This window comes from Bubalus kerabau, chromosome 3 (genome assembly GCF_029407905.1).
Source record: "Bubalus kerabau isolate K-KA32 ecotype Philippines breed swamp buffalo chromosome 3, PCC_UOA_SB_1v2, whole genome shotgun sequence".
NCBI classification, from domain to species: Eukaryota; Metazoa; Chordata; class Mammalia; order Artiodactyla; family Bovidae; genus Bubalus; species Bubalus kerabau.
This window is the reverse complement of record NC_073626.1, coordinates 57569063-57583592: the sequence shown is the minus strand read 5'-3', so window position 1 is coordinate 57583592 and position 14530 is coordinate 57569063. Positions and strand designations below refer to the sequence as shown.

At 37.9% G+C, this 14530-nt stretch overlaps 1 pseudogene; it reads right to left on the bottom strand.

Annotated features, from left to right (window-relative positions):
* Nucleotides 1-256: 256 nt before the first annotated feature.
* Nucleotides 257-361, bottom strand: LOC129648125 (uncharacterized; annotated as a pseudogene).
* Nucleotides 362-14530: the final 14169 nt, after the last annotated feature.

The window sequence follows — 14530 nt, the reverse complement described above, 5'->3', positions numbered from 1 at the left end:
CTACTCAAGAGAGTGATTTGCAAACTGTCTCTGAAACTATTTTTCAAATTGCGCCCGAAGCTTCCGTGAAGCTGCTGTAGGGACTGCCTTTGGACAAGAGTGGACTTTGAGTGGACTTTGTACCCTTCTTTTGAACGAGGGCTACTCTTGCTTCTGTAGATTCTGTCAAATATTGGGCTCTACATAATATTCCTTTAAAATACATGACACACTTATAAAAGTTTGAACATGAATATTTACATAATAAACTTCGGTAAAATGTTTGGACACAACTGTGTTAAAATGACATCATCATCATCACCATTTTAAGCTGATAAGAACAGATCCTACACTAATCTGAGCCAAAAGGCAGAGAAGCAATCATAATGGCTTAAAAAATAAAGTTATATAAAGACTTCCACATGTCACGCAGTCTTCTAAATTCTTAGACTTAAAAAGGCATAAAAACATGGCCCCTGCCATCAGGGAGAATAATTAGCAAACTTCCATAAAAATTGCTTTCATTCACACCTGTGTGTTCATTAAAGCCCATGTGGGTTGCAGATGAAGAAACGGGGGCTGAACTTCTAGAAAATATCAACACCACCAATGAGTGGGACTCAGCTTTGCCCCACCCCCACTTCTTCCCATCTGAAGTACAGTTTTTAATGTCAGTGAACACACACACACACACACACACACACACACACAAATATATACACCTACCTTCCCTACTCATTCCCCATTGTCTCCAGTCATGTCCCCAAGAGCAGGGAGAATGAATATCAGCTTTGAGACAGTGGGGCTGATGTTTAAGACCCACCCCTAAACCAAGGCCTGGGCTGCTTTGTTCTCATATTTGTCTTGTCAGGCAGAGAAAGCAAGCTACAATTTTGTGCACTGTGTCCATGCCTAGGGCTTCCCAGTTGGCGCTAGAGGTCAAGAACCTCCCTGCCAATGCAGGAGCCAGAACAGACACGGGTTCAATCCCTGGGTTGGGAAGATCCCCTGCAGAAGGACATGGCAATCCACTCCAGTATTCTTGCCTGGAGAATCCCAAGGACAGAGGAGCCTGGCAAGCTACAGTCCATAGGGTTGCAAAGAGTTGGACATCACTGAAGCAATTTAGCACGTCCATGCCTGCCATTATGAGAATACTTAGCCTTCCTTGTGTGGGTCCAAGAAAGGGTCCCCTGAGGTGGAACTGGGATCCCCATGTCCCTGGAGAGTGGACTCTGTCCTTCCCTGGCCAGGTCTGGGTCCAGTTGATGGGCTGTCCTGGGCTCAGTGCCTCAGAGATTTCTTGGATCAGGAAGTCAGCTGCTAAGCACCAAAGGGTCTGAGCCCAGAATCAGAAAAAGCACGAACTCCAGCGCTCACAGTGCTGGTTCTCAGAGTGCTGGCACTGGCAGGCCAGCTGGTGACCTGGGTGAGTCCCAACAGCTCAGTGTTCCCCTCTGGAGGCTGCAAGAATTAGATGACAGGGTGTCCACAGGGCTGCTCACACCGGTCCTCTCCTCTGCAGTCCTTCCTGCCAGTCACCACCCTAAACCCCTCCTGGCATAGTTGATGCCAAAAAACTCAGCTCAGAGCAGACTGCCTTAGAACCTGCACCCGTGTGCCTGAGAGCCCCCACATTGGAGCTGATGATGGACTAGGACATTTTATCTTTTCTTCTGAGTTTGTTTTTCCCCTTTGCTTTTGAATTGTAACTTTGCTGACTGTGTCTCTCCTAATCTCATTTAAGTCCATTCCTTTGGGGCCGTTAGCTTGGCCATCAGTTTCTTCCAGGGTAGGAACATGTCTCGCCCTGCTCCCTCTTCCTCTCCTGTCACTGGCTTATTCCCCCAGTGCCTGAAGGGCCCTGTAATCATGCTTATGTGCACATCTGATATACAGAAAACTGGAGAAAAGCAAGAAAATGCACCAGAACAGTAATAGTGGTTGTTTTTTTTTTTTTAAATAAAGGAATTTTGTGGGATTTATGTTTTTCCTTTTTATACTTTTCTGCATTTTCAAACTTCCTCTAAAGTAACATATATTACTTCCATTTTGATGCTTGTATTAATTTTATAATAAGAAAGAGATCTTTAAAAATTACTGAAAAGTAATAGAACAATTTGTATTCTGAGGTAATGCTGTCCAGCTTGATAGAATATGGATGTGTTTCAATTTTTTCCCCGTTAGAAAAGAGTTTCATTATTGAAAGGTAAAGGAAATAATTTAAAAGGTAAAGGGAAGGTAAAGGGAAATAATTTAAAAACAGCAACACACAACCTCCCCTCCCATCATTATATTCTGTCAGAGAAACAATGTAAAACCAGGTGGATTTACCAAGGTACCTCCTGGAGACATCCTTTGAATAAAGATTTAAGAATTGTACTTGAACGTGGATCACACAGGCATCTCCCCCTGCATCCTTGGAAGCTTATTTGACTCTAGCACTGCAATCTGATAAAAGTGTTTGAAATCTTGTCTCAGTTGTTGACTGTAAGCCAGTCATTTAACTTTACTTATCTGCAAAATGGGAATGATGACACGTTTGTGGCAGGCTGTTGTGAGGCTAATGATCTTGTAAGTAACACATTCTGTCTGGGCCTGGTACACAGTAGAAGCTCAACTATGGTGATGGTTTTTCTCCGACTCCCTGGAGACAGGCCCCAGAAGCAGAGAGTTCAGCATGGCTTGCTTCTCTGTTTCTTCTGCTCTGGTGTGGCTGACCCTCCAGCGTAGCTTCCGCAGCTGCTGGGGGAGGCACCTGGATATTCTGTGTCCTAAATGTCACAAGGAGGTCTGAAGCTGCCTGCTGAGAGGCCGAGGGAGGGCAGTCAGAGGGAAAAGGAAAGGTATGCAATAGCAGTTATATAACTATAAAAGACAGTATAAGTATAAGTATATTTTTTCAGTATATCTCTAAGGGTTTTTTCCCTTTGGTTTTTTAGTGGTGGCTCTAGGATTTACCATGCACATCCTAACATCAGAATCAACTTCAGATTTACACCGGTCTAATTCCAGTAGTATGTAAAAATGATACACTACAGTTCTAGCCTCTCTTCCTCTTTTGTGTGCTATTATTGAATGACTATTTCCCATGAAGTGATGGAACCGATGCCATGATCTTCGTTTTCTGAATGTTGAGCTTTAAGCCAACTTTTTCACTCTCCACTTTCACTTTCATCAAGAGGCTTTTGCGTTCCTCTTCACTTTCTGCCATAAGGGTGGTGTCATCTGCATATCTGAGCTTATTGAGATTTCTCCCGGCAATCTTGATTCCAGCTTGTGTTTCTTCCAGTCCAGCGTGTCTCATGATGCACTCTGCATATAAGTTAAATAAGCAGGGTGACAATATACAGCCTTGACGAACGCCTTTTCCTATTTGGAACCAGTCTGTTGTTCTGTGTCCAGTTCTAACTGTTAGAATCTAATATTACTATTAGATATATAATATATATATATATTATATATATATATAATATATATATAAATATATATATAATATATATATAAAAGAATCTAACATTACTATTAGATTCTAACAGTTAGATATATATTAGTTATATATATAATATATGTATTATATATAATAATCTGAGTAATATATATATAATAATATAATCTGAGTAATAATATTATTATAGATACTAATATATTAGTATATATAAATGAAGATTATTTCATTTCAATATATTCACATATTTTTCTCTTTTCCTTTCTTAGCTGACTTAAAAAGCAATTGTATAAAATCATATGTTTATAATGTTTTGTAGAGTGTGTAACACATTGAAAAATATATATTGCCAATAACTACAAAAAAGTGGGTGGTAGCAAGCTGCTAAGGAAATAACTACAGATAGCAAAGTAATAATTATGGTAATGTATTGTTGGGTCTATAACGTTGATATATGTAATATATATGACAATAATAGCACACAAAAGAGGAAGAGAGGCTGGAACTGTAGTGTATCATTTTTACATACTACTGGAATTAGACCGGTGTAAATCTGAAGTTGATTCTGATGTTAGGATGTGCATGGTAAATCCTAGAGCCACCACTAAAAAACCAAAGGGAAAAAACCCTTAGAGATATACTGAAAAAATTATCAAAGAAATTGAAATGCTAATCAGAAAATACTCCTTTAATACAAAGAAAGCAGTAGAAGAGGAATAGAGGAACAACAACAAAAACAACAACAACACATGATACATACAGAAAACAAAAAGTAATATGGCAGATGTCAATTCAAATATATAAATAATCCAAATATTAATATATTAATCAATCCAAATATTAAATGTGAATGATTTAAGCAGTCTAATAATTCAGCAGATGAATAAAGGAACTTCCCTTGTAGCTCAGCTGGTAAAGAATCCACCTGCAATTCAGGATTTCGGGTTCGAGAAGATCCCCTGGAGAAAGGACAGGCTTCCCTCTCCAATATTCATGGGCTCCCCTGATGACCCAGACAGTAAATAATTCACCTGCAGTGTGGGAGACCTGGGTTCGATCCCTGGGTTGGGCAGATACCCTGGAGAAGGGAAAGGCAACCCACTCCAGTATTCTTGCCTGGAGAATCACCATGGACAGAGGAGCCTGACAGGCTGTAGTCCATGGGGTTGTAAAGAGTTGAACAGGACTGAGCAACTAAGCACAGCACAGCACATAGTAGCTCTGGGCTTCTTTGGTAGCTCAGCTGGTAAAAAATCCACCTGCAATGCAGGAGACTCCAGTTCAATTCCTGGGTTGGGAAGATCCCCTGGAGAAGGGAAAGACTACCCACTCCAGTATTCTTGGGCTTCCCTAGTGGCTCAAATGGTAAAGAATCCTCCTACAATATGGGAGACCTGGGTTTGATCCCTGGATTGGGAAGATTCCCTGGAGGAGGTCATGGAAACCCACATCAGTATTCTTGCCTGGAGAATCCCCATGGACAGAGGAGCCTGGCAGGTTACAGTCCATGGTTACAGTCCAGGTTACAGTCCATGAGGCCACAAAGAGTTGGACACAACTGAGCCACCTGATCTGCCTCTTGAGAAATTTGTATGCAGGTCAGGAAGCAACAGTTAGAACTGGACATGGAACAACAGACTGATTCCAAATAGGAAAAGGAGTTCGTCAAGGCTGTATATTGTCACCCTGCTTATTTAACTTATATGCAGAGTGCATCATGAGACACGCTGGACTGGAAGAAACACAAGCTGGAATCAAGATTGCCGGGAGAAATCTCAATAAGCTCAGATATGCAGATGACACCACCCTTATGGCAGAAAGTGAAGAGGAACGCAAAAGCCTCTTGATGAAAGTGAAAGTGGAGAGTGAAAAAGTTGGCTTAAAGCTCAACATTCAGAAAACGAAGATCATGGCATCGGTTCCATCACTTCATGGGAAATAGATGGGGAAACAGTGGAAACAGTGTCAGACTTTATTTTTCTGGGCTCCAAAACCACTGCAGATGGTGACTGCAGCCATGAAATTAAAAGACGCTTACTCCTTGGAAGGAAAGTTATGACCAACCTAGATAGCATATTCAAAAGCAGAGACATTACTTTGCCAACAAAGATTCGTCTAGTCAAGGCTATGGTTTTTCCTGTGGTCATGTATGGATGTGAGAGTTGGACTGTGAAGAAGGCTGAGCGCCGAAGAATTGATGCTTTTGAACTGTGGTGTTGGAGAAGACTCTTGAGAGTCCCTTGGACTGCAAGGAGATCCAACCAGTCCATTCTGAAGGAGATCAGCCCTGGGATTTCTTTGGAAGGAATGATGCAGAAGCTGAAACTCCAGTACTTTGGCCACCTCACATGAAGAGTTGACTCACTGGAAAAGACTCTGATGCTGGGAGGGATTGGGGGCAAGAGGAGAAGGGGACGACAGAGGATGAGATGGCTGGATGGCATCACTGACTCATTGGATGTGAGTCTCAGTGAACTCCGGGAGTTTGTGATGGACAGGGAGGCCTGGCATGCTGCAATTCATGGGGTCGCAAAGAGTTGGACACAACTGAGCGACTGATCTGATCTGATCTGATCTGAGCAACTAAGCACAGCACAGAAGAAACACTCTTTAGATTTAAAGACACAAGTAGAATGAAAATAGAAGAATGGAAAGAGATTTATTTCTTTAAAGAACTGAGGAAAGCTGAAGTGGCTATACTGACAACAGATAAAATAGACTTTAACACAGAAAAATTATTAGAGACAAAGAGGGGCATTTTATAGTGATAAAAGAGTCAATCCTCTGGGAAGATATATGATAATTATAAGCATAGTGTAGTGTAGTGAAGCTGCTCAGTCGTGTCAGACTCTTTATGACCCCATGGACTGTAGCCTACCAGGCTCCCCCACCCATGGGATTTTCCAGGCAAGAGTACTGGAGTGCATTGCCATTTCCTTTTCCAGGGGATCTTCTTGACCCGGGGATTGAACCGAGGTCTCCTGCATGGTACACAGATGCTTTTTACCATCTGAGCCACCAGGGAAGTCGCAATTATAAGCATATATGCACCTAATAACAGAAGACAAAAATACAGAAAGCAAAACTGACTGAATTGAAGAGAGGAATTAAACATAATAGTTGGAGATTTCAATAATCCACTTTCAATAATGGAGGAAGTAGATATAAGATTAATAAGGACAACAGATATGTGAAAAGATGCTCAATGTCACAAATCACTAGAGAAATGTAAGTCAAAACCATAATGAGATTACCTCATGCCCGTTAGAATGGTTAGCATCAAAAAGGCAAAAAACAATAAATATGGAGAAAAGGAAACGTTTGTGTACTCTTGTTGGAAATGTAAATTGGTGAAACCACCATACAAAACAGTAAGGAGTGTTCTCAAATAATTGAAAATAGAACTATCGTATGATGTGGTGATTCTACTTCTGGAATAAATTCAAAGAAAGCAAAACCCTATGTGGAAAATTCTGCACCCCCAAGTTCATAGCAGCATTATTTACTGTAGTCAAGATGTGGAAACAATCTAAGTGTCCATCAATGGATAAGTAGATAAAGAAATTGTGCTATATATACAATGAAATATTATTCAGTCAAAATGAGGAAATATTGCCATTTGAGACAGCATGGATGGAGCTTCAGGGTAATTATGACTTTTTAAGTGAAATAAATCAAACAGAGAAAGACAAAGACTAAATGACCTCACCTATGTGTGGAATCTAAACAACAACAACACAAAACTCATAGAAAAAGATGTCAGATTTGTGGCTATCAAAGGCGTGGAGTTGGAGAAAAGGGGAATTTGAGGAAGGTGGTCAAAGGCACAAACTTCCATTTATGAAATAAATGAACACTAGGGCTATAATGTACAACTTGATGACTATAGTTAACACTGTTGTATAATATCTATGGAAGTTAAGAGGGTAAATCCTAAGAGTTCTCATCACAAGGAAAAAACTATTTGTGTCTATGTGAGATGATGGATGTTAACTAAACTTGCTGTGGTAATCATCATGTGAGGTGTGTAAGTCAAGTCACTGTGCTGTATGCCACACACTTACACCGTACTCTGTGTCACTTATACCTCAATAAAGCTGGAGGAAATTTTAAAAAGTTAACAAAGAAAGGGAAGACTGTAACAACACTGTAAATCCAATAGACCTAACAGACATCTATGGAATGCTCCACCCAACAAAAATAACACATATTCTTTTCAAGTACATATGGAACATTCTCTGGGATAGATCATAGCCCATGAAACAGACTTCAGTACATTTAAAAGAACAGAAATAATATAAAGTGTCGTCTCCAATCACATTGGAAGAAAATTAGAAATCAATCTCAGGAAAGAAATTGAGAAACTAACAACATACTTCTAAATAGCCAATGGGCCAAAGAAAAATTCAAAAGAAAAATAAGAAAGTATTTTGAAACGAATGAAAATGAAGATACAACATATTAAAAAAGTCCATGCAATGCAGCAAAAGCTATGTTTAGAGGGAAATTTATAGCTGTAAATGCCTAATTAAGAAAAAAGAAAGAACTCAAATCTACAGCCTAAACTTTCACATTAAGATACTAAAAAAGAACAGCAGTCTAAATGTAAGGCAAGCAAGAAAAGAAATAATAAGGATTAGAGTGAAAATTAATGAAATAGAGACTAGAAAAATGACAGAAAAGTTCAATTAAACCAAAAGCTGATTCTTGGAAAAGGTCAACAAAATCAGAAATCCTTTAGCTTGACTAAAATCTAGGAAAAAAAGAGAAGACAATTACTAAAATCAGAAATGAAGAGTAACTTTATTATCAACATTATAGACATAAAAAGGACTCTAAAAGGATACTGTTGTTGACTTAAAAAAATGCACAACATGAGACTCATGAGTCAAGTTTTATTTTGGGAAAATGAGAACTATAGCCTGGGAGACAGTATTACAGATAGCTCTGAGAAACTGCTCCAAAGATGTAGGGTGGAAGGTCAGTGTATATGTGATTTTGCTGAAGGGGGAGTACATACAATCAAGCACATATTTTTGCAGAAGATTTCTGCTAGTCTTGGGAAGATTACTGCTCCTCACAAGGAGCAAACTTCACCATGAAAAATTTTAGAGCATTTCTAGATAAGAGGAAACACAAGAATTGAGCTCATAAATTTGGCTCCTGAAAATATCAATCTAAAGACCTGTTCTGCCAGTTTTCCCCAGAGCAGAGTTTCTGCCTCATTTCTGCTCTCCACTCTGAACTCCTTTCAGATGGTGTTGAAAATCAGCCATGCAGCAGCACACAATGTAATCCTTAAGAGGTAGCAAGTACCAATGCCAAGTGCTAATTCGTAGTTGACAGGGCCCCCTCATGATCATAAATTTGACCATGCTTTGGGAGGCATTTCATGACCATTTTGTCCCATGGTGCTAGGAAGGCTTGTTCCTAGATCTGGCAGAGATTTTGCTGATAGGCCACTCAATGTGCTATTACTGGACTAGGTCTTATTAACAGTAACTAAAGGTTACTCTGGACCACCTGTCTTACTAGTCTGTTATGGTCCAGGAAAATTGCCTCTTGCATATTTCCATATCTGTAGTTATACCACTACAATCATTGATCTCATACAGAACTATATATTTGATCAACTGCTTCAAGTTGCTGAGTCATTATTATTTTTGCATGAGGCTCAGTCATACATTTGGTAATACAAGAAACAACAATCTTGTAATACAGACAAAATAAAAATAGTATAGCTAATAACATTAATAGAGTTATAAGTAAATATTTAAGCCAAGAATTTCCCGTGCCAAACCAGTTTCTGAAGAGATCATCAAGACTAGGGAGTGGGTCATTTAAGGAAGAAATCTGATTTTTCTTCCGATCTGATATAGTTCATTAAATGCATTATATTAGAGGATTCATCAGGCACAGCATTCAGTTTGAAGTAATGAGATAAAAGGCTGTGAGAATGTCAAGGGCCATGTGGTTTTGTAGCACTGCTTGTTCATCATAGAAATCTCAGAATTCAATTGGCTAATAGTTGGTTATTATCATTTAAGCCCATTGAGTAAATTTTGTTAAGGCTTCAATATGGGTGATTTATTGTTAAGGCTTCAATATGCTATTTTTGCACCTTCAATCCTATTGAAGGTGCAAAAATAGCTGCTAAATGGTCATACCAGTGAAATACAAATGTATTGACCCACTGGATTCATACCAATGGTAGGTTGGCCAGGGTCATCTCTAGATTGTTACTTATGTGACCTTGAATCCAAGAGAATCCCAGGATACATCTTCTTGTCCATCCTGGTGGAAACTAAGGCCATAAAACTAAGTACCACAAATTCCATGAGTTCCATCAGGTGCAACCCAGTGAATCTCTGGTCATCTGACCCAGTCAGTTCCATACCAGTCACTAATGGTTGTAACGTGTAGGCATCATTCATAACGCACCCAGCCTGGTTTCCTAATGTTACTAGGCTGATCATCCTTAATATGACTTGATTGTTTCCAACATAGAGGAGCTTTAAACTTAAATGACCATAGTCTGGTATTAACCACATATCCATCTTGTAATTGTGAGAAGTTTTATTTCTTGGCTGAAATTTTTCTTGTTTCTTGGATTGGGCTTGAGTAACTTTAGATGAAAATTCATTTTTTTATGGCCAGGGTCAGAGAAGGTATTATTAATTGACTAGGTGAGGGGATACCTATCTGGTAATATCAAAAGTAGCCTGAACAGGACTGAACTTTCTTTCTTCTAAAATAATTTCCTAAGGGCTATCCAATCAGAGCTTTGGAGGGGAGAAATCCACCAAGGCATCCTCAGAGTACTAGACAAAGGTAATTGATGGCAAACCCAACAATTGGATTGATTTGATTTTTAAAATCAGCATAGGATCATTCCATAATAGGAAAACATTTGATTCATATGCAAAGGTCCAAGAACTCAAGAAAACATAAAGACCATATGAGTGAGGTCCAGGATCTTGGACTAGTTGTCTATTTCTGATGTCATCTTCTTCTCATGCTAGTGTGAGTGCAGCTCTTCCACTGTTTGAGCATTGTTGTACAGTGATTTTGAACATGTACACCCATGGCTGATTCATGTCAATATACGGCAAAACCCACCACAATATTGTAAAGTAATTAGCCTCCAATTAAAACAAATAAAAAAAAATAAAGTGATTTTGAGGTCAGCCATTGTCTCTATCAGCCAGTCCAGTATAAGGACCCTTTGTAAGTGGGAGTTAATCCAAGAGTCAATTCCCTTCAGTTTCTCTGGTCATGAAGTAGTTAAGAGTACCTGATAAGGATCCTTAGGTTGGAGACAGTCTCTCGTTTCAGGTCATGGGGCATCTGATCTTCATCCAAAGATACATTATGAAGATATGCTTCAGAAACAAACCTAGAGTGTCTTTTTAATAATTCAATTAAACTTTACATTAACATAATGGAACAAAAAGGAACTGTATAGGAATTGAGTCTTATTAAATACAGATCTCTATTAACAAAACTGGGATGAAACATAATATTTACTTCCTCTATAATTACCCTCATTTTCTACCAAGTATAACCAAATTAAGTCTAATTTGTTTGCAAAATAAGTCTGGTCTCAATAAACTTGACCTGATGATTTATGTAACTATTTTTTTTTTTTAAGTTGCTCAGTTGTGTCCGACTCTTTGTGACTCCATGGACTGTAGCCCACCAGGCTCCTCCCTCCATGGGATTCTCCAGGCAAGAGCACTGGAGTGGGGTGCCATTGCCTTCTCCAGGGGATCTTCCCGACCCAAGGATCGAACCCAGGTCTCCCACATTCCAGGCAGACGCTTTAACCTCTGAGCCACCATATGTAACTATAGTTTATCATATAGTCTTTTTTTGCTTTGATGGAACTTTTATAAAGAGTCTCACACTGAAATTTTAAAAAAACTCTCAGGGCACGGAAAATCATGCCAGGATTTATCGCAGATTTTTGCCTAACAGATGTAAGTGAATTCCTCCATTTTCAAGGTCCTCAAAATGCTTTAAGCTTTCTGTATCTGTTAGTGATGTAGCCTTCCTAATTTATCTGGGAAAGCTGCTGGAAACCTAAGAGTCTCCAATCTCTGGAGGGATCAGATAGCGAGAAAAGGTGAATGTTTCAATTCTGTTTCCAAAGGTATAACTTACCAAATTACTGTAAGTCTTAATTGGTTTGAAGGGAAGGTTTTCCTTATACCTGGAAAACATAGATTTAAACCAGTAATTTTTTAGACATCAACCTTAAAAATTATAACCACATTCACCAGTTCACTCAGTCTTATATAACCAATCCTTTTTGTTAACAGTTTTATGAAGGTGTTAGGTTTTCCATTAGAATTTTTTAATTTCTTACCCATTTCAGTGTTTTAGTCTGAAAATCAGAAACTTGTCTTTATCCAAAAGTCCTTTCTATAAATCTTCTTGAAGAAGATGCATCTTTGCAAATACATTAGAATAAAACCATAAACGTCTAAAATGACAAAAGACTTAAGAAAGCATGTTTAAAATCTGATTACAATACAATTGACAAAGGAACTTGGTTACTGCTGTAACATACAACTCTTTAAGATAATGACTGGAATTATGACATAACATTTTACCAGGACATGTCAGAATTTTTGGAATGCCATATAATTTCTAGAATACCTATGTTAGTAAGTATTTACTCTACAATGTAACCTAAGAAGATTTATTACTCATTTGACAATATTTTCTATGTAATTTAACATAGCAAATAAACCTAATTAGTTTAATATCTCTCTTTGGGGTATTTCAGGGGATCTTTGAAGCATTCCAAAGATAGCTAGAGGTCAAGAGGACTTCATTGAAATTTAATTTAGGAAGTTTTGTCCAAAAATGTAAGAGTTTAGAACACTCAGTCAGGTAGAATCATAGATCCCTGTGAAACAAGTTATTCACTTAGCCAAAGTAATGATAAAAGATTTCAAAGACAAATACAGAGCATAGCACTTAAAAGATAAAGAGCTTAAAATCTGTTATCAAAGGCAATTCAACATAAGAAAATTTGTCCTCTTAACTGAGAGAAAAGCCAAATTCAAAATTTAAACCAGCTTACTTTTAAATTCATGAACTCAATTAAATTTTATTTTAAACTTTGTTAATCCTGACCATGCAGAAAACTTTTCTTGGGGTCCACTTCCACAAGCATTTCACCACTTTCTGTACCATCATTTTCATATTTTCCACCCAGAAACAGTCAGCTGTAGGTGAGACCTACTTCTTTTTCCTTAATACAATGCACTTCCATTCCTCACGGTTTCTTCACTGAATACACACACCCTACTCAAGGTTCATTAAGTATCCATGCGTGTATGCTCAATCACTTTAGTCATGTCTGACTCTTTGTGACCCCATGGACTGTTGCCTGCCAGGCTCCTCTGTCCATGGAATTCTCTAGGCAAGAATACCGAAGTGGGCTGCCATGCCCTCATCCAGATCTTCCCAACCCAGGGATCGAACCAGTGTCTCCTGCATAGCAAGCAGATTCTTTACCCAATGAGCCACCTGGGAAGCCCTAAGTAACCATAACTGTCCTTTATATCAGTACTCTGTAGACTGGTAAACATAAATCCAAATAATAATTTCTTGAAAAATGTGTTTCCTTATAAAAAATATCTCAGTGTGGCACCAAACATATAAATAGTTTTAACTTTTCATTTCTCTGTAAAAAGAAGCCAGTGTTTAGTAATTAATGTTTCAGTATCTTATTTTATTTGGGAATGACCTAGCTAATCAATAAACTTCCAAAACTTAATTTAGCACAACTGTAGAATTTCAAGTTACCAAAATCTGGAGACTATTTTAGATAGGCATTCCTAAAACATAATTATTCTTAAAAGATTTTATCTAAAGCTCTTATCTCATTTACATTTTCTTTCCTTAAAAATTTCTTCACATTAAGTTACTTTCCTTGCTGACAAATTTTCTATGTATATAACAAGATTTCATTTAATTAATATTAAACCTAGGTGCAATAAAATATTATACTTAATGTTGATGACTCTAAAGATATGTAGATCTATTAGATCAACAAACTTAAACATTAATACCAGGTATTAATTTAATATTGAATATCTCTCACTTCAATGAACCTAAATTAATTTCAATGAACCTGAAATTAATTCGGGCCAGTTACCCCCTGTATTTTTTTTTTTTTTTGAGAATTTATATAGGTGCTTAATTACCTGTAGTCCAATTAAGTAAAACTCACAAATTAATTCTGATAATATCATCCAAAGGTAAAAACAAAGGCACACATAAACATACGGACACAATGAAAGATCTCATAGATTGATTTTCTAAAGTAAGTCATGAATCAGATATCACAATATAAAACTTACTAGTTGTAAATAACAGTTGAATACATTAAAGAATTTTCCCCATGCCTTATTTTGCCTTCAGTCTCAGGAATTAGAGGTAATCTATTAATAGATAAGTGATCCTGAGAACTCTAGTCTGAAGGTACAGGTAGAGAAAATCAGGTTCTTACTCCCTCAGTGTCATAATTCTGAAGGTGCCTTTCTTTATTTATTACTTCAAGCTAGCTTTCTCTACCCACCTGGAATTAAAATTAAACGTGAGTTGGTTAAACTTCGACAGGCGTTGTGTACTTAATTGGTGCAGTTGGACGTTCATAGTTTTCGCAGATACACCTATTCTTTCTCCTTTCCTTTTCTTATGGCCTTGAAAAGTTGGTCAGCTAGCATAACAAGGGTGTTTTTATGGAACACGAACAAACCTAGATTGTGTCTTTTGATTAGAGTAACTAAATCCTCATCTAAGTGTTCTAAAAAAGCAGAGTTAAGCAAAGAATGATTTTGGTGGTTAGAGAATGATTCAGATGTCAAGCCAGAATATTGCTTAAAATTTTTTTTTCAAACCTTTCATTCATTAGATCTTTGCTTGCACTGTTGAATCTCTGTCTGATGGTTTTCAGAAAAAGCCCTGGGATCAGTTCAAGTTATTTCTGAGCTAATTCCTTGCATTCAATGAGAGTCTGTGATTCAAAAATCCATTAAGGGCTGTTTCTGTTTTCTTGATCCATTCCCTAGCTTTGCTTTCAGAAAC